The 26,660-nt window shown below is 41.9% G+C and overlaps 1 protein-coding gene across 1 annotated transcript in view; it reads right to left on the bottom strand.

Moving 5' to 3' along the window:
* The window catches only part of sema6cb (semaphorin 6Cb), a 191,920-nt gene extending 166,632 nt beyond the window's left edge, over window positions 1-25,288 (bottom strand). Inside the window, exons 1-2 of the mRNA XM_083895548.1 lie at window positions 25,151-25,288; window positions 3,170-3,230 (exon numbers count right to left, since the gene is read on the bottom strand). The gene's annotated coding sequence lies outside the window, so the exon portion shown is untranslated. The remainder of the gene's footprint in view (window positions 1-3,169; window positions 3,231-25,150) is intronic.
* Window positions 25,289-26,660: the final 1,372 nt, after the last annotated feature.

Genomic DNA, 26,660 nt, shown 5'->3' with positions numbered 1-26,660 from the left:
GCCCAGTCTGACACGGTACACCTTTCTCAGTGACTCTACAGGTTTCTGACATGTTTCAGCAGGCGTTTCCACTTCAGCAGCCCGACATCCTCACAACAGAGGAAATCTTAGAATTGGGTGTGTTCGTGTGTTTCATCAGAATCCACGTAACTGTTCACGCTTTTTCAGAGACCAAGTATCGCTTTTAAATACACATTAAATTGATGTGTAGTGGAGAGCACTCTTGCCTTTGCAGCAAGAAGACCCGGGTTCAAGGGCCTTTCTGCATGTTTTGGGGCTAGGGTTTGGTCTCCGGGTTCTCCAGCTTCCTCCCACAGTCCAAAAACATGCAATATGGAGATTAGGTATGAAATTGGACACGTTAAATTGGCCGTCGGTGTGAGACAGGATGGTTGTTTGTCTCTATATGTGGCCTGAGATAGACTGGAGAACTGTCCAGGGTGTGACCCCCACCTATCGCTCTATGTCAGCCGAGATTGGCCCAGCAACCCCCCTGTGACCCTCCAGTGTAGGATAACATGCTGTTGTACGAGTATATCTCAATATACGATTTCTCAAATACGCAATAATATTTTGCAATATAGTGATGATATCGTAATGTGACATCGTATCATGATGTCCCGGGTGATTCCACTCCCTACTCTGCAGTGTTAACTGCAGGTCATGGTCCTCGGGCCAAAAGATATAAGAGCAGCACTTTCAAGTGAAGCTCTAAACCTAGGCAGTAACACTCCAGTCCCTTGCACTACAGTAAGGAACCTAGGAGTCCTGTTTGACCAGGATTTATCACTGGATGAACACATTAAGCAAATATGTAGAACAGCCTTCTACCACCTTCGCAACATTAAGACAATCAGACATATTATATCGCGACAAGACTCTGAGAAACTAATCCATGCCTTTATAACCTCTAGGCTGGATTACTGTAACTCCTTACTGTCTGGATGTCCTAGTAAGTCCCTGAGAAGACTTCAACTTGTCCAGAATGCAGCAGCACGGATACTGACTGGAACCAGACAACGTGATCATATAACTCCTGTCTCCCAGTGAAAAGTAGAATAGATTTTAAAATACTTCTACTTACATACAAGGCCCTGAATAATCAGGCACCTTCTTATATTTGTGACTAAATCACTTTATATCAACCGAATAGACCGCTGCGCTCCCTGAACTCAGGTCTACTGGTTATTCCGAAAATAAATAGAAGTAGAATCGGTGGTAGAACATTTAGGCTGGCTTTACATGACAACGATCTGAACTCGAAACGTCCTTCTACTTCTCTCTAGTAGCGCCGAGTCACCCACAGTCAAAAACCACAACATTAACTCGGCGTAATTGCTGAAATGACTCCTAGATAGGTATCAGAGCAGCTAAGGCAACTTGAATGTCGGACAGATGGATCGAATCCGACATGACGCTGAAGTTGGCACCAAGAGGCGAATGTGGTGCCAACTTCAGCGTCGAATGTGGTACCAACTTCAACGTCGTGCCAGCGCGAGCAGCTTAGAAAACACTTTTGCGTTTTCAACCCTTTAGACTGGAACGCGACAGCGGAGCGTTTTTAAGATTTCCACTCTGGAGGGTGGGTTCATTTTTTTGCGTTTTTAAGCCCCAAAAACGCTGTCGCCGTCTAAATGAAAGGCACATCTGATAAAATATTTTTTTCACCCGGGAGCGTTGCCGTGTAAAGCCAGCCTTAGCTACCAGGCTCCTCTCCTGTGGAACCAACTCCCGCTTTCAGTCAGACAGTCTGACTCGGTCTCCGCCTTTAAGGTGAGACTGAAAACCTACCTTTTTAACATAGCCAAAGCTAGATCAGGTATGTCCTGATTAGAATAGTCTATCTTATGCTGCCATAGGCTTAGACTGCTGGGGGAATTTCCCATCATGCACTTTGAATGAGCACACAGACTTTGCATGAGCCGCACTTTCTCTACCTCGATTTCTCAACCCTGACCACTTACCCTATGTCCCCCCATGAGATGTAGCCCATAAATCCACATGTAGCACATCTCTAACTGATTTTTAATCTCTTACAGTTCTGCTGACACCAGTGAACGACATGAGGTCAGGACAGGAAAGAGGACTCCGTTATCCCCAAGTCTCTGACCACAACAGCCTTCACTACAGGCTGTGACAAACCCAGTGATCCAGATGGATCCTGGCATTTAAAGACTTTTTACTTTTTATTCTTTGTCATTGTGTATTGTATGTTTTGGGTAACATCTACTGCACGTCTGTCCGTCCAGGGAGTGGATCCCTCACCTGTGGTTCTCCCTAAGGTTTCTACCCTTTTTCCCTGTTACAATGGTTTTTTCCCTGGTAGTTTTTCTTTACCCTGGTCGAAGGTCTAAGGACAGAAGATGTTACCAACCCTGTGAAGTCCCGTGAGACAAACTATGTTTTGTAAACTGTGGGCTATACAAATAAAGATTGATTGATTGATTGATTGTTAGTTGAATTTGCAGCGGAAGGATTGTGTCTTTTTATTGACAAGTTTGAGTTTTTACAACGTTTTAAAACTCAAAAATCAACCCTTCACCCATAGCACACAACATCAATGTCAACTTCACCAGCTGAGGCGAGGTCAAAGACACAAAATGGAGACGACTCGGATACAAATTACAAAAAAATTATAATGTGTTCTTCCCATGTCACAACGAGCAGTTCATGTGTTCCACCTGAACACACTGACAAACACAGTGACTATCAAGCCCGTTCACTAGTCCAGCTGAAGGCAACCTTCTAGATATACCTCCAAAGAAAGTGCTTCTCCACCCCAAACTGGTGAGAAATTTGATGCGGCCGCCGTCACAGCTGCATTTGCGTTGGTCTGATACACTGGAGCTCGGACTGCATTTTGCAACTTTATTTAAAAAATAAGCAGTTGTGAGGACAAAGCAGTTACTTGTCTTACTAACTGAATCAGCTGACCTCAAAATGACTTTGTCCTTGTTGAATAGAAACAAAACTCTCTATATGAAAAAAAATGCTGTTTTTAAAAGCTAGTATTACAGTTCCTGAAACTCGATTAAAAAGAGCAGATAAGTTACCGAGTCAAAGAGACCTGATTTAAAAAAGCTGCTCCAATAGCAGTATTTCTACAAAGCCCATACAGAACTCTCTTTAACAGCATTCACTTCAGAAAGAAACAGTTTTCCTTACTTACCTCAGTGCTCAAACACAGTGTGACCAGGCTTGGCAGAAACTTCAGACTTCCCACTGTGTATCTGTGGATGTAAAATAAGAGATGGCCATTAGATGCATTCTGGTCCAACACTTAATGAAGAACAGCTCACAGTGAAGCAACCTGAGCCTCTCTGAGCAGATAGAGCAGTCACACTGCATTTTTCCCCTCTGGAAAACTCTTACAGTTAAAAAGCGTTGAATTCAAATGACAGACGAGTCGCGCTGCGTTCACTGTCACGGGGAAACGTAGGAACAGATGACATGAAAGTTTTGCGGTTTTGCTGAATTCCAAATCTTAAACAAACCAAAAAACCAAGTTGTATCATCTTTTATTGTTACTTACAAGGAAGAAAATACAAATGAAGAGCAAAACAACAACAACTAACAGCTTTTGAAGATGACAACCCCTAACATGAAGCAGGAAGCATGCATTTGGTTTGCGGCTTGATACAGAACAACTGCTGCTTGCCGTTTGAGAACTAAGATAAAAAAAAAATTGTGTTCGCAGATGAATTTGTGCTAAAGACATCACTAACAAATTCATTAATGTGGCCATTTTTCCTGGATAACCTTTCTCTCTTTCATCCATAACTGAACCAGAACATTGTTGGCTCTACAGTTCAAAATAAGCTTGTTGAAAATGTCCATCTGACATGATCTGGCTGGCTCCTGATGTGCACACAGACCAATTCTGACATGTGGAGACAGGGAAGGGTTTGACCTCAAACGCAGCACATTTCATGCAGCAGAGCCAAAGAAGACTTGCAGAGGCAGCATCCTCTGGATTAGCATACAAACCAGCTGGCAGCCACATGCTGGTGATGGTTCAGTTAAGGTTAAGGCAAAGCACCAGCTTATTTTCCCCTCTACCTCGCTCTCAAGTTCTCTTTGTTTTGACAAGAGGACCACAAGCCCCACGGACGGAAAGTACAACTGCTGAGAAGTGTATCAATAACAACCTACCCTGGGTAGCGCGATACCATAGGGCATGTGGTCATTACTTTCTCGTTTCAGTAGTATAGTGAGAATTGGTGACTGACAGGAGCCTGTGTACTCTGAACTTTCACAGAACCGCCTGGGAAAAAACTGCGACACATCAAAAAAGGCAGATAAGGCAGAGTGAAAAACTCATTCCATCAGCGGCTCAACAATGGTTCCAGACTATCACTGAGGCACTTTAAGGTCCCAGACTACAAATTGCCCTTAAATGCATCTATACTCATTTAGCAGAGTGAGTATATGCTTTATAGCAGGGCCCAGAAGTGCTTCACTAACACAGATCAGTAGATCATCTGCTAATACAATGCCAACATGTTTTCCATCTCTTTTTTTGATTGATACAAATTTCACAGATGGATGAACTCTTGGAGAGATCCGATTTGGCTGCACTCCAACCATGTGGTCACTGACTGCTGTCTGGAAATTCTCCTGGCAGGTAAAACAATTAGTGTAACATTTTGAATTATGCACAAAAGGCTCAAAAGTAAAAGCTTGAAGCAAAGTGTGTGACCAAAGTACTTCAGCTTGGGATCAAGTCTGGATAAAATGCATAAACACTATGCTTCAATGAGAACAATTTCAAAACCACAACTTGGAGCCATGACTAAGAACAAAAAATAAAAATAAAAATCAATGCCTGGCCTCTGAACCAATGGACCATGTGTCTGATTCTCCTCGTTTCCTTGCTTGGACTACCTCGAGCCAATGTAAGTAACCTGCTGAATTAATTATAGATGCATCTATTCTTCAAAACCTCACACTTGTGGAATGACTCTTTTCTTTTTATCGATTTGGTAAATAAATCCAGAACAGTGGGACTTGAAGATGATACCACAAGCTCTCTGCTTACGTCAGCTCCAGTGAAGTACACGCAACAGCACACAACTAACAAACAGTTTATTTCAAATGTACTGAACTGGGTGGTTTTTTTTTTGCATTGCCACGCCACCACCCCAACCTAGTTATACCACGCTGGCAGCAGATTGATTACTCAACTGAGCCCACTGCAAAAAAGATTTAGTCACTCATCACCCAGATCCAAACTCCAGGGGGCCTGATCTGCTCTGGGGATCAGTGTTGCAAGCTTGTTTGGATCATGCTGAGCTCAAGTCCATTATGACACACTCAGCGACTAAAGCTCAATTCATACTCCTCCGTAAAGTGCTCTACGTAGGTTATGCAGACCCCTCTGCGTCGTCTCCGACTGCACGAAATATTTTTTTAAGTGTCTGTCACTCCATCAAGGGACAACGGAGACGGCAAGGGCTGGGATTGGTCCTCAGGACAGGCCGAGCTAACGTTGCTCTGTGCCGGCCACAGCGCACACCGTGCGTCAACAGAGGGGTGCCGATCACCGCCGACAACGTCGCTGCAAAACTATAAATGCTTCATATCTTAAAACACAAACACCATATGTTTAGACTCTAAATGACTAATTTCTCGCCTCAAATGATCTTAAAACTGCGTTCCGCGACAGAAAAATATTTACTTCAGGTGAGAAACGGCCACCGTTTCAATGTTATTCAGCTGCAACAACAACAACAGTCGTTCTCTCTCGGACGGCATTGCTCACTGTAGCCAGAAGCACAACAACCTTGCGTAGCGACCCCTACTGTTCGGGCGGGAAATTGCAGTATGATCCGGCACCACGACGGAGAACTATGAAGGCTCGAGGGGACTCTGTAGTTACGCAGTCGGATAACGCATTACGCAGTCAGAGAAGTATAATGTGGCCTTCACAAACCATTTTTTTCCTCCTTTCTCCTATTCCTCTTACCTAACCAGCATTCACACCCACACTGAAGTCCAGACATGTTTCACAAATTGCCCGGAGGAGAGTGCGCCTCTGTGTGCATGTGAGAACACAAATGTCCACAAAAGTTGCTCCGGACATTTTCCAAAAATGTCTTCTGCAAGTTCCAATGTCCGTGTCTGGATAACATCCAAGTCGGCACAGCAGGAAAGGCTCTGGTTAATTCAAAGCGAGCGAGAGGGTGAGCGTTCATCCTACTGCAGAATGAAGTGTCTGACCCAGTAAATCTCTTCTCCAACGCCAAAATCAGGAAACTGTGCAGACTATCAATAAAGATAATGTGCAATATTGTCAAATCACTTCCCCCTTATTGTGCAATAAAGGTTGTGCACCATGTAAGGACAATCTAAACTGCATTACTTATGTAATCTTAGTGTTTTTATATTCCATTTTGTGTGGGTTTTTGTTTTATTGTGATATTTATTTGTGCAATGACAATAAAGGCATTCGATTCCATTCTGTTCAGTCATTGGTTAGCTCATTTACTGCAAACATTAACTTTTAAAGTTTATTTTTTCAGGGAAAGGACATCTGTCAAGGTTGGTTGTTTCTTGAAGGAGAACTAAGGTGCCATCAAACTGGCTTTTAGCTAGCAGGGCACCCAATTTCTCGCAGAATCGTGCTTAGCTATCATCTCGCATTATTGTTCGATTTTCTGTGACGCGGCGTTGTTATTTTTGGTTTATCATCACCATCTAACCCGCTTTTAACAATGTTTACAAAAAAAAATACTTGAGAAAACGATAGGAGTATTTCGGAGTTTTTGGCTTCTGGAATGGTTTTCTTGTGTGAATGTTCAAAGGTGTGAAAGGTCAGAAAAACCACCACAAACACATAGCTAATACAACTGTTTAGTTGGCTAAACAGGGTCAGCCAAGTCTAACACCTTCAGTTTGGTTTAGGGTTACAAAGTTTGCACCTCAAAATGCAGGAAATAGTGTTTCAATCGTGAAACAGTGTTTCGGAGAGTTATTAATTTCAAAATTATCTCTACTAGCTTCGCTGCACATCATGTGCAAGTGTTAACAAACAAAAATGGACACCCTCTAAAAGCTTAAAGCCTGTCGTCAAATATCACATTGTCCCTGATAAGTTAAATTCAGTTTTCAGAGTTGAGACCGATTTTCTAATCTTGAGACATTTAATTGGCTCGGTGTCAACGCAGATGCTGGATAAAGACAAACCTATTCATGATTATAGTTTTCCCCTGGAAATGTATTAAAATTAAGACTTGGCTGAGCTCTATACACCGCTGCCCTGATATGATATATCAGCAGTTCTGAAAAAAAAGTTGCATCTGTGAGCACTGCTGGGAGAACACCGTCTTGTATAATTTAACAGCTTACTGGCTGAAAGTGAAACAATTACTTCAAAGAAGAAGAATATTACAGTGGAGATGAATGTTTAATGAAGGATTCTGGAGAGACACAAGAAGCAATACAAATAAAGGGTCACAAATGTGACTCGCTGCTTCTTAGTGTTTCTGTCTTCCAGTGTTATTATGACTAATACTAATTTCTTTCTGATTTTTAAAAGACTCTTCATTTGGGTATTTTACTATACCCGACGTTATTTGATTTTATCTGTCCAACTGGTTTAGAGGAAAATTCCTACGACAAAGGAAGACCCATTGTCAGGGTTATAATATAACATAATATAGGATGTTAAAACATCAATGACACCATCAATTCTTGATTTATTGATTTAATTAGTGGTCAAATTTGATTGGCATTTCCCAAATCTTGAACTAATGACATCCTGAAATGTCTGGTTTTGGTCACAAACCAAAAGATATTCAGTTAACTGTCACGGAGCAGCAAAGAAACCAGAAATGATTCACATTTATGAAGCTGGAAGCAAACTTTTACAGCTCGGCAGTAAATCAAAACAATTTGGATGTTCATAACGGAATGTTGAGTAACAATTTGTTTAAAATTAATTTCATAACGGCTCATGTTAACGTTTGTGATTGTCCAATCTAACGTTCATGGTCACATTCCTGTCAAAAGAAGCTCAGAGCCACCTTAAAACACGTTAAGCTTTGCTAATTGCATGATTTATATATTCATCAATGGTCTACATGGCTATGTAATTCTGAACAACCAATAAATGTAGCACAGGAACTACGGAGAGAGACCTTTTCCGTCTTCCCTTCCAGCAGATGCCAACAACCCAGTGATCATCTGGGAAACAGGCCACACTCCTGCCCTTTCTCCACTTAGCCGTCTATTAAAAGGAAAACATGTGGTTGAGTGTCTTGTTTCAGGGAAAGTGAAAACACACTCCCGCTGAGGTACAGTGGAGCAGAGGAGTCCAGCAAGTTGTGACTCCTTTCCCCATTTCCTTTGTACCACATTCCCTCACTCCGCATCACCACATGGGGTAGGGTAAGTGGCTTAACCCCCTCCCTATGTTCACCAGGCAAAGGCCCTCCTCCCTCAACACCCACTCAGGAAAATCAATCAGTATTCAGGTCATGCCACACGGGTCTTCCCCCCCGTTAACACATGACTTCTGACCTCTGAAGGGTTCTCCTTGGAGACCTTGACAGGAGTTTGTCAGTGCAGGCAATGTCTGCTTCATGTCCGATGCTAACAAAGTCCTCGTGTTGAGGGGAGGAGCATGACCTGACCCCGTGCACCGCCAACACAATAAATCCAGCGGAGGGGTTCAAGGTGGCCTGACCTGCATACGACCCCGTCTCTGGAGAAGGAGAAGAAGAAGAAGAAGAAGAAGAAGAAGAAGAAGAAGAAGAAGAAGAGAAAAAAAGGGGCTACAAGCTCTAGCAGAGCCTCTCACTCCAACCTCCTGAAGGGGAGAAACCGAGGATGGCCTTTTTTGGGGCACCACCGAGTTCACAGCCACAAGCCTCACATTTATTCACTTCACCCATCTCTTGACACCCGAACAGTTGGATAAGCCTTGTTTCTGTCATGGGAAATGTGAGGGGCAAGGGTGGGAGGGGGTGGGGGGGGCAGAATTAGCATAGCGTAATTACACAGGGGAACGATCCAGACTCCAAGGAGCAAGACATAACCCGTAATTTGCCATTGTGCTCCCCATGCAATTGACAGTCGCACTATGATATTGGAGATAAATGTCGGAATTCAGGCTGTTAGTTTAACTGATGGTGCATTCAGTATGATAATAACCACGGTCTTGCACACAGTGAATCTGATGAGCAGCCCCGCAATAGCTCTTCACCACTTTCCCTCCCCTCCATAGGGTATTATCATGCTAATCTAAAAGAGAAGAAGGAAAAAAAATTTTTTTCAGTGAATAAGGAAGTATAATAGGTAACAGGGAGCTCTGGAACTGCAATGAGACAAAAGAGGGTGTATTCACACAGCTCTGCCCGAGCAGAGCAGGGGGTGACGAATGGACACAGACATTATGTTGGCTGGTTAATTAAAATAACATTTTCTAATTAAAAAGAGTGTCCTCGTGAATGGACTGCCTCGACACGATTACTGACCTGTGTCTCTCGCAAATGTTGGATACAGAGCAGTCAGGCTCTCTCTCTCTCTCCGTCATTGTTGTGCATTTCATTTTCAAATCAGCTTGGAAAGTGCAGACGAGTGGAGCACAACGCAGGAAGTGCGCCGGATCACCGCGGTGCTATAGTGCATTTCATATAACTCACGAGTTCATCATGGAAACATGATGCTTGTTTGTTATTTCCACATCACTGAGACAAACATACATGCCTATGAGTCAAATGATCCCGTCCTGATCTCATCATTCAGTGGTGATAATGTAGATTTGCTCATTGGTTGTAATTTAACCTCAGGGGTAGCCCAGCCCTTGACTTGGCGGGGACTCAAACCGGCAACCAAGTTGTCTTTCCACTTTGGAAACTATGTGAAAACTAGAAGTCATGAAACAACTATGTGGATGTTGGTGGATTCATACTTTAACCACTTTAAATGCAAGATATAGCATGTTTTAAGTTTTAAGTATTGATGGCATGTGTTTCAGACCAGTTTTCAATCGTGTGATCTACATAAGAAATTAGTTTTTAATTGATTTGGAGAGCAAAAACTTTGTTGCAACAGATTTTTAATAGATATATACGTACACTAGTTTTGGCACCCATTCAGGCATTCACATATTTCCCGACTGCTCAGTTGCTGAATACTTAAGAACAATTTATTTCTATATTCAGGATGACTTTTTTGGCAATTTTAATATAAACCACTTGAGCGTTTTCCTCAATATAAATACACAGCTCTATTATTGTGTTTTTATGGTTGTTAGTCAGTTCATATCTATATATACTACTTGCCCTAAACCACATTGCCTTTGGGGATTAATAAAGTTCTATTGAATACTGAACTAAATAAAGTGCATCTTTATGGAGAGTCTTCTATAACACATTATTCACACACTGGCGGCACCAGGCATCAGTCAATTTCAGCGTTTTAGGGCGCTTTGACACATGAACTGGACTGGAGGAGCTAGAGGTGAACATTTTGAAAAACCTCCTGAGCTACAGCTGCACCGAGACAGAATAATCTCTCTGGCCAAATTTAAGGTTCAAGTCAAGTGAAGTCAAACCTACTTTGGAGCACCGACTCGAAACAGACAAAATAAAACCAGTCATGGACCTCCAATTGGACAGTGTTTCCCCCTTGGTGTCATTACACAGTGGATAACTAACTTTTTATTATCAATAGTCAAGACTCGCCGCCGCTGCCTCTCTCAGTGGGCAATTTGCCACATTTAACCAGGCTTTAATGTTGAGATAAGGAGGAGAGATTGGCCATAGACAGATAATGGGTAAGGAAATGGCTGTGCAGCCAATGCTTAGGTGCAACTAAAACACCAGTTAAGCAAATATATGTGCAAAGACTCGCATGGAGTGAATTTTTTTTTGTAACTTGCTGCATTCCGCTCATTTTACCGTTTACCTTGTAAACATCGAAATGTAGGGGAAAATTACTGCCGTCAGGACAACTTGGCAAAGCCGTAAAAATCCCGCCTCCGGGGAGAGAAACCAGCTGTGTAACATCTCTTTGCCTGATGGCCCATCTGAACTGGACTTCCTGACACTTCATCCCATCGGTACCTGTAGCAACAGGCACGCGCCAGTGCAGCGTCTGTGTTTTTGCTGGAGGGCGAAGACGAGGCCAAAGAGTGAACGCTTGAGAGTGCTGCCCCCCCCCCGCCCATTCCTTTCACCCAGCCACCTGTCATTGAGTTGTGACATTAAAGCAACAGCGACAACATTGCGGTGGGTGCTTTGTTTACCCTGTGGTTGATTTGTGCCGTCACTCAGCAGAAAATGTCCTCCTCGGGGAGAAACCGAGGAGACAGGGGAGGACGGGCGGGAGAGAAACGAGGAGAGATCAAAGAGCCGACGAGGATTCATTCGCTGGACCGGCAGAGTGGCTCGTGTGACCGAGTGGGAGGTGTTTTGTTGTGTTTGTGTGTGTGTCTCTCTTGGCAGAACTAAGGTTACAGCCTCGGAGTAAATTAATGAACATGTTTTTATTTTGTTAGCTTGTTTTTTTTTTTTTTGGTTCAGCCTGAAGCGGTCATGCACATCACTGGAAGCACAAACACACACTCTAGCACCGTGCGGCACAATTATGGCTAAAATTATCCTCAGCGATTACTCCGTGACTGTCCTCATGTGAGCAGAAACACTGCTCGTCTCTCAGTTTCCCGGGGAACAACTCAAACCCCCTCATCCGCAACAGATGTAAGATACACATCTGATGTGGCAATGACAGACCTACACGTACATGCAATTCGGACTCTTAAGCTTTTAATAAATCATCCTTTTTGCTTGGATAAATCAGACCAATTCCTCACAATTTAATGACTTCAATCCAATCATATAGATGCATAACAACCACCAAGCTCACAGCTCATTAGCGACACACTTCACTCTCGACGATGTGCTGCGCACGCGTTCGCTTTAGTTCAAAGATAATATAAATCCTTCCACACACACATGGAATAAGTCTGGACATTTATCATTCCCCGACTTCAGCATCTCACGTGTGAAGACGCGAGTATCAAACTTTCATGACACCAAACAAATTGCTTAGATCCTCCAGACGAAAGTTTCTAAAAATACCTTGTATATTCTTTGCCACGTGGAGATAAATGGGCAACGGTAAAAGAAGAAGGGAGTCTAGTGATCTAATCTAGTGATTAGTCGGAGTAAAATGGCTATTATTTTGAGCTTCTTAAATCTGAATATGCTCTGGTTTCTTGGTTGGTTTTAGGACAGAACAATTGTTAGAATTGGGAACAAAAATCAACATCTTTCTTTACCCAACAACGTACTCAATTAATAAATGACATGTCCGGCGAGACTTGCATAATCATTACAGTCACACAAACTTACTCACAGTTTAATTAATACTAAAATGAGTGTATGCGTCGGTCTAATGTTCCACACATGCATATCTCTGCTCCCAGATTCCTTTCAGCTCCAGTATATTGTTCTAACTGGACCACAGTGAATGCGTTTAATCCCAACAGTCATAAATATTAATCTACACACAGACGTCTGCATAGGGGTTTGTGATTATTTCCACAGACGTGGCTGGATGACCTCACCGCACAGGATTCATGACAAACCTTTCCTGTTCAAAGAGACTGCATGTGAAGTGATTAGGGAAATCGCTAATTTACTTGATCATTACAAGATTTGATCGAGAAATAATCATTATAAAGAACAAGAAGTGCTAAAACAAATATCCTTATTAGAATATTGAGACTGTCGTGACTGGCTGTTGGCAGTTGTTTACATTTTCTCGATGAAACGACAGCAGTTAAGTTAACAGCATTAGGAAATGTAGGTCACAGCCTGGGTTCACATGATACGGAACAATGACGTGCCGCGTCTGCGCTGTGCAAATGTTTTAATGTAAATAATAACTTAGAGCACAGTTGCAAAAAAAGAAATCCAATATGACTTCTGCACATCAATGCCGAAAGATTTCCAACTGAGACTCATGATCTATGTAGCTATGAACAATCAATTCTGTCCTGACCACAATCATGCAGCCTCGCTCTCTCCCCCTGTGTCTCCCACTCATATCCACACAGACACAGCTGCAGGGGTGAGTCAACACATGGTTAATGAACTCACACACACACAAAAAAAAACACACACTCTTGGAATGGGAAGACTTCAGCACACTGGAGGGGAGGGGAGGGGAGGCGGAGGTGTGTTTTACTCATCCTGGACTGCTGCCCAGTTTGGATTCATATGACACCAACTGAACCCCCTCCTCCCTGATAAACCTCCACACCCCCCCCCCCCCCCCAAAGACGAGTTTTAAAAATAGCCTCGATTCGATGGAAACGAGCCCGGACTTCTGAGAAATGGAAGAAAATGACCAAGCTAAGTGTAGGCGAGCAGACTTATCTTACGCCGTGGCCGAGCCAAATGTTCCCTGCACATATGGTGACCACTAAAATATACACAAATAATAGCAAGAGGGTTTAAGAATAGATTAAGAACAACCACAAGTCTGCATATAGGTAGAACACTTCCACAGGCAGGGATTTAGCAACGTCTTAATAGAAAAAAAAAAAATCTAAATTTAACTCATTCCAGATTTAAGCATGAAGGGTATGCAGGAGTGCTGTTTGCTGAAAATCCGCCACAATCACTATCTGCAGAGCACAGAGTGCTTAAATTGGATAAAGAGCCTGGAGGAAAAGGTGAGTCAGGAATACAATCTAAGTTTCATAAACCATCGTGAACCTTTAACCTAAAATTAGGGCTCGCAAAGTTCAACTTCACGCTGAAAAGTATGCAGAGTGCAAAAAAAGGGACGAGTGCAACTTCGCAAGGAACAAGGTCAAACAGCGCTGCTTTTCTTGGAAAAAGTTTGTAAATCAGATGTGCTTCGGGCTCACACGTGTCCCCGTCACAATGCAGAGCGGAGAGAGAGCCCATTCTGTTTGCACAAGACGTGATAACTCTTCCGAGGGACAAAGGCACATTTCCTCAAAACACTTAAATTAAATATGTGAATACCTGTCACCTTGTGAGTGGGTGAGTGTCGAGCAGAGACGGGATATTATGGAGAATGACTGTGTGAAAGCAGCGGCGTTGGATGAAGAGGACAGAAGAGGGGGGAGGGAAAAATGGCTTATCTTAGCTTTTTAATTTCCTGCTTCATTTCACGTTTCAGGGCCATAAAAATTCTCATTTCAAAAACTGCAATGAGCAACAATGAGACATGATCATAACTCAGAATTACTTCTATAGTAACTGAACCCCCCCTCATTCCAACCTACACACCCACACACATCCATCCCTTCCTCACGCCTTCAGCCTAATTGTTTTTAGCCAAGATGCGACAACCCAGACAATTTCTGTGCAACAGATAAAAAAAAAAAATCTGAAAAAAATCTGATATCAGATATTCTATCCATCAGTCTTGCGCTGCCAAAAACTCTTGACCCACATTTCTCTGCATCACCCCTTGTTCTGTTCTAATCTGTTCTGCAGGCTCAGGAATGAAGACTCAGTTTCCTTTTCCAAAAACAACACTTGTACGCTTCCTTTAGAAGTCTTACAACAGTTCCAGTCCAGTAAATTTAGAGCGAAATTCACCCCGGGGGAGAATCACGGCACAACACAAACCTCCAAAAAATATGTTGAAAAATCTATTTAATCACTGGCATCAGCCTCAAAAATGGAAATTTGACAGAAACTATCGTTTAATCCCAAACATGAGGTCTGTATTTACCTTTCTTTGTCTGACTGCAAACTGTAGTTTGTCTTAGTTTTCCCGAACCCGAACTCATAAGTAAGTCGTTCAGTTAATCCCTACTGATAGTAATCAAGTACTAAATTAATCACCAACTACGAATTAATTAATCAAGTAAACAGACAAAGGATTAATCAGATAAAAAAAATAATCAACATTTGCAGCTCTATAAATAAGACGAGGAAAAATTGGCATTTAATCCCAGGAATTATGTGACGATTCTCCAGAGCTTTATCTGGGATTTACCAATGACATAAACCTGTGTATTAGCTCAAAACAAGTGAACAGGTTTTTAGCACATTGTTGTGAATGTTTGTGAGTGTTCTGTCAGTCTGTGTCTTATTCTGTATTTTCCCTGCTAGCCCTGAATAAAGTGCAACGATAAGTTGACACTGTAGCTCTGCTAACTCCACTTGTCTAGCTAACAGCTAAGCTAGCAGCCGAGTCCACAGATTTCTTCGGTACTTGCCGTCTACTGTTTAGAATCAAACATACCGACTAAAAACAAAAATTGGAGGACAGTTTAGCTCGATTGTGTCCTCCACCGTCATAGAGAACAACAACTCATCACTGTTGTCGTCTTCTCATTAACAAAGACGACATGGATGCAGCTAGGTTAGCTTTGAACAGTGCGATGTGCTTCTCAGCTCTTATGTTGAAGGTTATCCAGTTAGTCGGTTTATCATTTTAAGGATTGATTACTAGTCAAAATAGACTAGTAACTCAAACCAAACTGCCTTAGAGATCGAGCTGCCCTGTACTCTATTAGTTTTAAGCATTTACTCTTAAGAAAATTGATCTTTTATTTAAAAAAAAACCCACATTGATAAGTCAAATTGTTCAACAAAAGTTTCAGTTTACAAAAGAAAAAGGAAAAAAATTCCACTGACCTTTAGTTTGTGATTGACGTCGTCATTTGACATTTCACAGACAAAACAGCGGATAAAGAAATGACTGACACATCCATTAATAATGGAAATAATATGTATTTGCAGCCCCTAATTGTGGTTTGAACTTCAGCACATCTGTCATTGTCTCCCTACAGAAAGTCTTCACAAGATTACCTGCATTAAAGTTTCCCTTATCTTAAAACTGCACAAAGCCAGAGCTCGGACATGCCGCGACTCTTAAATGAAAGTAAAAATTTAACAGTCTGCGAGGTACATTTGTCTAATTCACTTTAGTTTAACCTGACGAACAGCTGAAAAGCCGAGCTCTGCCTAAACAGGTGCAGCTGACAGATTCGTTATCAGCCAATTTAAATGAAGCCAACTTGCTTTTTTTTTCCCATTTCATCATATCTGTATTAGTCTAGTTTTCTCCTAATTTCATCATTCCATCACTTCTGAGATTTCAATCTGTGTCACCAGAGGCAGGATGACATGTCAAAGATCGTACAAAGAATCTCATTAACTAAATAAATATATTTTCAGTGGACCATTGGTTTTTTTAGCGGGGGGTCATTCAAGTCAACATGTGTCAGGAGAACTGCTTCTTCTGTTGAAAACAAGACAAATGTCTGCCGCGCCAAACATTCGTCCTAAGACTTCACAGCAAATCACAGCGCGGCAGTGAGCGTCTCGAGGTGTCTGGGTAGGTCTTTCCAGGGAAATAACCTCTGGCACAAAGATGGATGTTGCATTTCCTTCAGCAACAACAGCCGTTTGTTGGGAGGAAATAGGAGAATAACCGGGCGGCTGGTTCAAGCTGTGATAGCCACCATGGCTGAACAGGCAAAGGAAATAAGTCCACGAAGAGGGAAAAAAAAGTAAACGAATCGAAACTCCCAAGAAAAAGGGCTTTTACGTTGTCACACACATCACATTCTTCATCACAGGTTCTGAAGCTGTGGAAAACAAAGCACGAGAAGTTGACCATTTGTCTTGCAGTGCCTATGGAATCTAAGGAAGTGTCTTTAACAAAATGTTCATAGATTAAGAAGCAGAATCAGAAATTGTGTCTTAAACATGAAAAAAAGCTTCAAACCGAGTAATTGATAAGCAAACTAGTAGGGGTGAGGGAAAGAAATCAATTCACATAAGAATTGCGTTTCTAATCATCCACAATTCTGAATTGATTCATACACTTCATAAAAAATTGATGAATTGATGATTTTTTCTATTTTAAAAAACCACACAAAATGCCAGTTTGTGTTATTTGTGTACAGTTTATTTTTGTAACTTCTGGGACAAAAAGGCAGCTAGCCTAACTTTCATTTATGCAAGTTATTTTTTAAGTAAGTTTTTATTTGTTTTGAATTAATAAATGTTAACTTTTGTCTTAAGTTTGCCGTTTATTTAAAAATCACATTATCTTTCACAAACTGTATTGTTTTGATGCCATAATTTGCCTTAACACACTATGCATTGTATCAATTTTTGAATCGAGAATCGATTTTGAATCGAATCGTGGCCCTAAGAATCGGAATCGAATTGTGAGACACCCAAAGATTCACATCCCTACAAAATAGTTGACGGTTAATTTAGTGATCGATTATTAATCAAGTAATCGTTTCAGCTCAAATATTATTTGCCCTTTTTTTTTTTTTAATCTATCAAAATGTTACTAAAAGAAGACAATTTATTAGTTTGTTTGTGACTTGAATGTTGTCAAGGCGGAGGAAGATTTGAGACTAAATTTAAGCGTGGAGTGATTCACCATCATCACAATCCGACAGATCTGAAATGAAAATGCTGCTGATGCATCTTTATTATCTGAATCTGATGGGTTTACTCTATTCAAATGTCCTCGCATGAACAGGGAACAAGGAAATCACAGGCTCATTCGTGTCTCTCAAACGCTTTTATCATTTAAAAACGCACAAACACACAGAGTGCATGCTGGTACCTCCATGTAGTTCTGACAGAACACACTGATACAAGCATAAGAATGTGAGGATGCACAGCCGATAATTCAGATACTCACTTGCAGCTAATGAAAAACACTCCCACACAGCCAGAGATCTGGGCTGGTGGATATGACCTTATTAATTTATAGCACTGACCAATGAACCAGTGTTCGTGGATAATGGAGGCATATCCAGTATTTACACACACAGCAGTTCAATGAAACTTGGGTCATTATTTAAAAAAAAGATCGGAGCAAAATGAGGCCTCGTCTCACAAGTCGTGGAATCATTTACATGAAATACATTAATGTGATTAACACATTTCTTTCCCTGGTTATTAACATCCATCTGCGGGAGGTTTTGATGACAGAAAACGACAGCGTCTGAAAAGTATACAACTTAAAAAACACGCTTTGATTTTGGCCGCAATGATGATCGATTATTATCATCATTATTATTATTATTTTTAATACTAAATTAAATTATTCATCGTTCTTTTAAAAAGAAGAAGTTCTCTGATTGTTGCCTCTTATTATGTTGCTTTATGCGACAGAAAAGTCATTAAAACAAACATTTTTGACTTGTGTACTTGTAACGTACAGAAAATAATTTGACAGCTTTTAATAATTAACTTGTCAAGAACATGTGGACCAAGTTTGACACGGCTAGCTCAAACATGCTAAGACGAGTTTGTTCAAATGCGTAGACTAGCCATTTTTAAATGGCTGACTTCTGGGTGGGCGGAGCTAATGGAAGTACATTGTGTATTTGTTTGGAATCATGAGAGCAACAAGTTTGGTTAAAATTAGAACAACTATATGAGACTTGGACACGATAGAAAAAATCCAACATTTAGAATTTAATCCAATTTTGGATTAAAAATTCTCTTGCGTCAAAAATTCCCCCCAAAAAACTTTGGAGTAAGCCAGCAAGCTCACCAACTTTCAACCTAATCCGACAACATTTTTCTGACCATGACATGACCTCTGGGGGCGCTATAGAGCCCTGGGGCCACAAACGGGTTTGTGCCATATTCCACTATCGCAATTTTCACCGTTGGACCCAATAATGTCATTGGGTGTCGGGAGATAACATTATGTATTATGAAACTGTGGCAAAAACACATTGGCTTTAAGTAAATGAGCCCTAACACTACTGATATTCTATAGCAAATGGTCAAATCACAGCACCTTCTGACTCATACTGTACCTGGAAGAGTGTGTGTGTGTGTGTGTGTATAGAGGGGGGGGGTCCTCCACTTTCAGCTCGGACGGTTAATCAATGAAGCGGGAGGTCTGCCCACCCTCATTACATGAAGTGATGAAGAAATCATTTGGAACAACAAACCAATGGACCTGATGCCCCCCAAACCTACCAAACCGAGAGTTCAGCAATCAATAGCAGGTTATGTATGGCGCGAGGCTATTTACGAGAGACATTTGTTTCCTTATTTCAGTCGCTTCGTCCCATTTAACACGGCGAGGTGAGGGGAATGGAAGTGTACGCAGAGAGTAAGTGATGTTTCCCGTGTGCCGTGGTGTCTGCGTTATCGCAGTCTTTTGGGAATTAATATAACATGCTGCCAAGAAGTAGGTTTTTTTTTTTTTTTTAAATTAAAAAATAAACAGAGAGAGAGCTTTAGACATCAGCTAATAATCCTTTTAAAGCAGTGGAAATGCACATGTGCGGCCAAATTAGCGACTTATTCGCATGAAATATATATTAGAAAAAACGTCAGGAATTGATTTGGAATTATTCAATCTCTTTGCATACATTATTAGATTATTTTTGTTGCGCATGCTGCTTTGGTGCTGCATTACAGGGACAATGCGGAAACCTTATTGTGACACAAATCAGTGCGAGTGGCTGCGATGAGACGTACTGTAAAGCTACTTTCTTTTACGCCCTAAAGGGCAACTGGTACAGGAGTGAGGGAGGGAAAAATGCATGAATCACAAACTGCCGCAGGTCTTTAACAAAACCGCCAACAACACACAGAAACCTCTGTGCATGACCGTGCACATAAATGGAACAAAGTAGAGTAAACCCTAAGTAAACAACAACAACTGAGGTTTTAATTCACGACAAAGACTCTTTTATCAGCCTAAAAATATAATTTGGAGGCAGTTTGCTGGCATGGCACGCTACACGTTCTATTCTCCCTGTAATTGCCGGACTAACCAGACACTCTGCTTGTGGCCGTCGGGGTTTGCAAGCGGAGCCCGACTCCATGTTCGACAAGGGGTTAACGTTTCTGAAAGAACAGCTCGACAAAGCCACAGGAAGACAGCCAGTCTGGATGGATGGACGCAGGCCTGTCACTTGTCCAGTTTGCGGTCTTTCGCCTCATGCCATCTTTTTCTTCTTCTCCTTCCCTCTAGCCTCTCATTGAACTCAAAGCTTTTCCTCGCAGAATCTACACACTCATCATCTTTGTAATTTCCAATCCTGCACACAACCACACCAGGACCACAGGAGAGAAGCCACGGCACGCATGTTTCTTGATTCAAAAGTAATTACAAGTCTGCCAAGGATTCAAATCTAATGGTTGATGATTGTGGACTTGGGGGAGAAAAGATTGTCCGCACTGAAAACATCCACTGTGTTCATGGTTTCTTGCGGAAATCTGCAGCTGCAACTGGGAAACAGACAGTATGCCTGTGTCACAGCCAATCTGTAAATGAACTTTAAAAATCATGCAGACCCGTATATATCTGCAGGACACGGAGCCCTGAATCAGCAATAATGAGGTGGAGAAACTTCTCTTTCACCTGCAGCAGAGAAGCTGTTTCTGCCCAGAAGAAGGAATGACTGAAAACTGAAAAATAAGAAAGCAAGAGTCCACTCAGCACAGTGACGGGAGATCTTGTGAAAGCATGACGCACGTCCACCTGCTATTCTTAACCTGTCCATTTGTAACGCTCGATGCAACATGTTAATGCGATTTCTTAGCAGCTGTGGCCAAACGGGATCAGACCTGGAGGCCAAGGCCTGGTGGTCTCAGCAGAAAGGCTGGACTGGCCTGTGCTGTGTCAGCTCTGGATTATGGATGAGGTGGGTCTGCGGGCTTGACAGGTAATAATTCACTCCCCAGGGGTCCCACACCCTTTGCTGGACAAAGCACAACCAGCCGGGACGAGGTGAGGGTGGAGGGACTCAGCCTTGGAGGTTCAGATCCAAACAGCCCGTCCCCCTTTTCTGCTTTTTGTTTCCCCACCATCACCTTCAAGAAGTGGGGCTCCTATTGGCTGTGCAGTTGCCACGGGCAACCAGCCATTATCCAAATGAAATATGAGATGCCGCAGACCGATGCCCCTTTTAGGGTGCAGGGTCAAACAAAGTGCCGTATGTTGCGGGTGACGAGACGAGATTAACCGTTGCCTCCTGAAGCGTGGACGCTGCGAGCTTAGGGTCTGAGATACTTCAGACTAATTGCTGTAGTCAAGAGCATTTTCCACACATATTAGACGCTACTTGAGCTGGACTGTGCTGTGTGTAAAAAAAAATATCCAGTGTTTACACAGAGAATGTCAGTCTCAGAAGGTCAGTCAGCCATGTTCACAATATTCAAAGTAAGGAGTAAGGGGCTGTCTTGTTTTTGTAAGGTGAAATAATATATATTAATACAAAATATAACACATACTCGAGATGCAACCTCTGCCTGGTCAAATTTTTGACACGCGACACTGTTTCCTGCCATCCCTTACTCACTCACTCACTCTGCTCCCTGCCTCCATCAACAGCATTCTACTCATCGTTGAGCCGTCACATGACCTCATAAAGATCTTTTTAACCATCCTCACAGGCAGTTGTGTCACTTATTGACCTTATTTTAGCAAAGTCTGGTGAGCACAGAGCATGTACCTGTCACAGGACCATTAACGCTTCTTCCATGGCAACATTTAAATATCAGGATGCTGTTTTTTCCTCTCTCTCTGAACCTGTGCAATAATGATCTGTTTTCACGGTGTTCACGATGTGCCGCTTTTTTTTTTGCAAAGGTCACACATTACGCACCTTTTGTTTGATGCTGTGTGAAATAAATCTTTCAATCAGAGTGAAGGTTTTTGCTCGCCGTTTCTGAGCACCTCTCATTTTCTGCTCTGTGCACCTCGCAACATTTTTGGGACAAGTACCAAACCATCATGGAGAAAAAAAAAAAGATTCTTGACAAAACACCGAAATGGTTCACTAAACACACTCTAGCTGTTGTTAACAAAACAGGCAGCCCCGCCGATTTGAAGTCTATTTGTGGGAAACACAACAATAGTCCAAAAAGATATTATCCAATACTCTCAACTTCCACTGAGATAGAAATGGACATGTAATGAGCATCGGGTGCTTCAATTCAGCAACTTCAAATTTACTTGGGGGGCGGTTAATGTAACATATCTTCATTCTTCCACTGAAATCCATTTTTTTTTCTGCCAATGACTCATCTAAACCATAAACTTCCTTGTGTGCGTGAGAGTTTTATGAAGCTATGTGCAGCTATTGAGCACTTTATCTCGATGATGAAAATGGGAATCAAACTTCCCCCAGGGGCCACAGCCCTCAGCCCCCAGTTAGGAGCTTATTTCAACCATCATTACCCTGAGGACCATTAAGAAGATGCCATCTGCACACACGAGGCCCCTCCGTTGGGGCCTCTTGTCATTTCAAACTAAAAGCAAAAGTGCCGAAATGGAAATCGGAAATAAAATTACACACTGGGCTAAATGCACCATTAACCATGCTAACAGAGCGGGGGACCTATCAGGCCCGGAAATGAGAGTTGGACAAAGAGCGAGCAATTTTCAGCAGTGACAAGGAAATGAATGCACTGCTGCTACTCGCACATTTACCACTATAACTCAGCCATCAGCAGAATGTGACTTTCTTAATGGTGTTTGAGGGAAAAAGTAAGGGTAAGCGTTTATTGTTTATGAGCGGAGGAGACTGCCTCAAACAAGGCATGAATATACATTTGTATGCACTATACAAGTGGGAGCGCTGACTGATAACTGCCGCTAAGCATCAGACAGACCGAGGCTACAGCGGCACCTCTCTGTATTCGTTGAGCGGTAACGTGTCAAGCGAAAATGAGCCGAAACCACACTGCAATGTCCTCTGAGTGGCACACAAAAGTGCTTCGTCACTGTAAAACTGCGGCAGGGAAACCACAAGCCACCCGTGGGCCTCCCTCGTCCTGTGATATCCCTGCAGGAGCTGAGGAGAGGAGGTAGAAGACGACAAGGAGGGGGGAAAAAAATAACTAGAGAAACATCACAAGATCTGACCACACCGTCTCCACTTAAACATCTGACTGGAGCAGTGTTTGTGCGATGTTTGTGCCCTAACAGCCAAAACAAGAGGCTCTCTCTCTCTCTCTCTGCAGAGGGATGCACACATTTATCAGCCGTTTTCATCATATTGACTGTGATTGGCTTATCAGCGAATGAGGAGAAGACATCCGTTGACTCAGCCGTGCTACGTAATAAGCGTTTGACTTCCGTGACAGGAGATGGTCAGGAAGATGAATTCATACATTTGACAGATTAGCGCTGGGATTATTCACAAAAAAAAAAAAGTAACAAATCCTCGCTTTCCTGTATCAGCGTCACCACATAAACTAACGACGTCCACGTCTAACTTTGATAGTGATATCAGTCGGATATACAGTCGTGCCGATTCACTCACCACCTAGCCATAACCAGCCATTTAAGAAAAAATCATCATCCAGTCCGACTGCGTAACAATTCTTCTTCTCCCATTAACAAAGAAATAAACGGCTCACGATATGATAAACCTTGCCGTTTCTTTATATTTACATTTAACCATCTTGTTTTTGTGATAAATGGTCACATGACGGCACACGTTGCCACTTTTTCCATTTTTATAATACGGTTCAATCCGCTGATTTTGGCCTTATTCCTAACGCAAAATCCACCCTCATAATTAAAACACAAAGTTGGCACATTACCACTGTAGTCATTTAAAAAAATTAAATGAAATAAATAGCCATTAAACGATGCAGTTTCCAATTATTCACAGACTGGAAACCGTGTCTTTTATCCCGAGTTAAAGCTCACGCTATAATTATTTGCATCTCGGACACAAAAGATCTTAAAAACCATTAAATAAAAGTAAATAATTTCATGGATGCATCAGCTCAGTGCTGCTTTAACTCAAAATGAGCAATAGTTATCCGTCCTGTATAGTCAAGGTGATGTCACCTTAAACCTGAATATAACCATATAAGCAAAACTTTTGCTGCAGATGGATAAATCAGGCTACAGCAGATAGATAAATATATATATATAAATAGAGTAAATTAGATAGATGCCCTTTATGCATCTATGCAAATGTTGCATTTAAACACTTAAAATATAGCACGGGGAACCATACAACATAGATTACACAAGTACTATACTGTGAATATAATATAAAAAGGTTGAGGGAAATGGGAAAAAAGTAGCAGCGCAGTCGATATCTGCCTGTGCTTTGGAGATATTTATTTACTACTGAACTGCTCTTAACCTCAACTGAAACTGAACACCCACTGAGGGAGATGATGCACAACAGGCCGAGACGAATCATGGTCCAAATAGAGCAAAACATAAAAACACACAACAACACAGAGCTCAAGAAGAGCATCTCTGTTTCACTAGGAACGGAGCTTATTTCCCTTCGACGGCTGCTGCAGCCGAGCAGCGGAGAGGTAAAAGCACCGGAGCCTCGTCCTCTTTTCTTTGTAAGAAGCTCAGAGGAGGAGAGAATTGGAAAGAAATTCAAATTAAAGCAGCTGCAGAAAGTCTGCGTGCAAAAACCTGTTACAACCATGAGCTCACAGTTGTTGTTTTTTTTTTTACCCCTGCGAGTTTTGGCATTAGGACAAAACTGCAGATGAAAAAAAGGGGCAAGGATTTAGCAGTGTGTGCAAATTGCGCCGCTGTCAATGCAATCAAACGGTCACGTAAACGCACCTTTCTTTCCCTGGCATCCCACACAGAACGTAAAATACCACAATATGTGCTGGTTTTGACTTCCATATTTTTTATTTTTACCAAAGTGGAGAGACAGAGAGAAAAAATGGCAGGGAAAAAAACAAACAAATCCAAATTCAGTTTGGCACAAAGCCGGAGAAAAGGAACCGCCGTTAATTGACGAGAAGTTGCATTGAATAGAGCAAGAATACGCGTGTATTTATTACATCCAAGAAATGTGTCCAACAGAAGTAAAAAAAAAAAATGAATTAGTGGAACATCAGCTAATACTTTATTTTCTCTCTGCCCCTCAGTGAAGATAAAAAAATGACCGACACTCGTGAAAAACACAGGAGAAAGAGCACAACGCGGATTCGCCAACAGAGAAGCCTACAGTAAGAAAGCGGAGTTCTGAGAAATGTGTCGGGTAAAAAATGGGCATTGGAACCATTCCCCTGGACGCATTTAATGCAGAGAAATGAGCTCCACGCTGGGGTAAAGTTGTGAGCATCACACTCCAAACAAACTGAGTGAAGTGAACGCAGCATAGAAGCAGAAGCAGCGGCGGCGGCGGCGGAGAACCGCGACTTACCTCAATGTTTCCCCAGTTCCTTCGGTCAAAAAAGACAAACGCAAACGTCGCACTCTTTCGGTGGAGACAGAGGACGCAGTGTCGACGCAGTTTTAGCGTCGCTTTTCTTTTCTTCTCCTCTTCTTCGCAGAAACGGTTTGTATTCCCAGAGCGCCGCGGCACTGAAAAGGCGACTCTCGCTGCTGAGACGAGACTGAAGCCAGACTCAAATCACAACACTCCGGCAGCCGACCAGGCCACGCCCCCCTCCGCGATGGTGTTTGACAGGAGACTCCGCCAATCAGAGGCCTATGTTACAATTGTCTCGTCGCTGATTGGCCATTCTTTTGAGGGTTTTCTTTGCCCCGCCCAGTGCAGCTCACTTTACTTCCAGATGTTGAATGTCTGCACTTTTGGTTCGCGTGTAAAGCAGAGGCAGCCAATCAGAGCGCAGGACAGGGGATTTAAACACACGTATTATTACTCTTTATGGGCGTTAACGTGTGTTTTGTGAATTGCATTAAGTTACGTCATAATGTTATTCAGCTGACTTCACACTTAATTAATGAAGTGCTCCACAAAACATACAACAAAGGGATTTCTATTGTGATATAGTTGTGTACGTTTACACACAGTCATATATATATATATATATATATATATATATACATGTATGTATATATATATATATGTATTTATATATATATATATATATATACATATACATATTTATAATAGAACTATTATTATTGTTATCCATGATAACAATTAATTCTAACTTGATTACATTTTATGACTTCTCAGAGAAGCCCAGTGCCAAATAAATAACTTGAAAAAATTTCCTCAAGATTTTTTGAAATATTTATGTTTTTATGACAGGTGGTCTAATACATTAAGCACTGTATGTGTGTATGAGGTCCAAAAAACTATCTTCAAAGTGCTTTCTTAGGGTTAAGACCATGGATGTATTATATGAACTGGATAGAGCACCGCCCCTTCGCTTCCGTTCATTCCTATGAAGCTGCTCACCCAGCGCATATGCCAAAAAAGTTTTTGACTTCCGCATTTATTTCCGGGTTATGGGGCCCATAGAGCATGCACAGTAGTGTCACTACCATATACAGATCTGTACAAGCCCGTGTCCATGTCTTGAGGTGTCCTGTGGACACTTTTACAGGCGTCTATTTTACTATTGCGGTCAATGGGAAAATTGCTTTTGGGCTCCATGGGGTTTTCTGTTGCAGTACCCACAGTGGCCACCATTTAAAAATTGTCTTCAAGGCAGAGGGGGCGGTGCTCTATCCAGTTCATATTACACATCCATGGTTAAGACCTGGTTTTAGGGTTAGGGTTAGAATTTGGTATAGGTTATAGTAAGGTTAAGTTTTAAGGTTCAGCACTTAGTTGTGATGGTTAAGCCCGGGGTATGGGAATGCATTATGTCAATGATGCGTCCTCACTAATATAAAAAAACATGTTTATGTATGGTTTACTATATATAAACATAAAACACTTAAAAACCACTTCATTA

This window comes from Microchirus variegatus, assembly GCF_963457635.1.
Source record: "Microchirus variegatus genome assembly, chromosome: 1".
Lineage (NCBI taxonomy): Eukaryota > Metazoa > Chordata > Actinopteri > Pleuronectiformes > Soleidae > Microchirus > Microchirus variegatus.
Note: the sequence above shows the minus strand (reverse complement) of the source record. Positions and strands in the feature narration are given on the sequence as shown.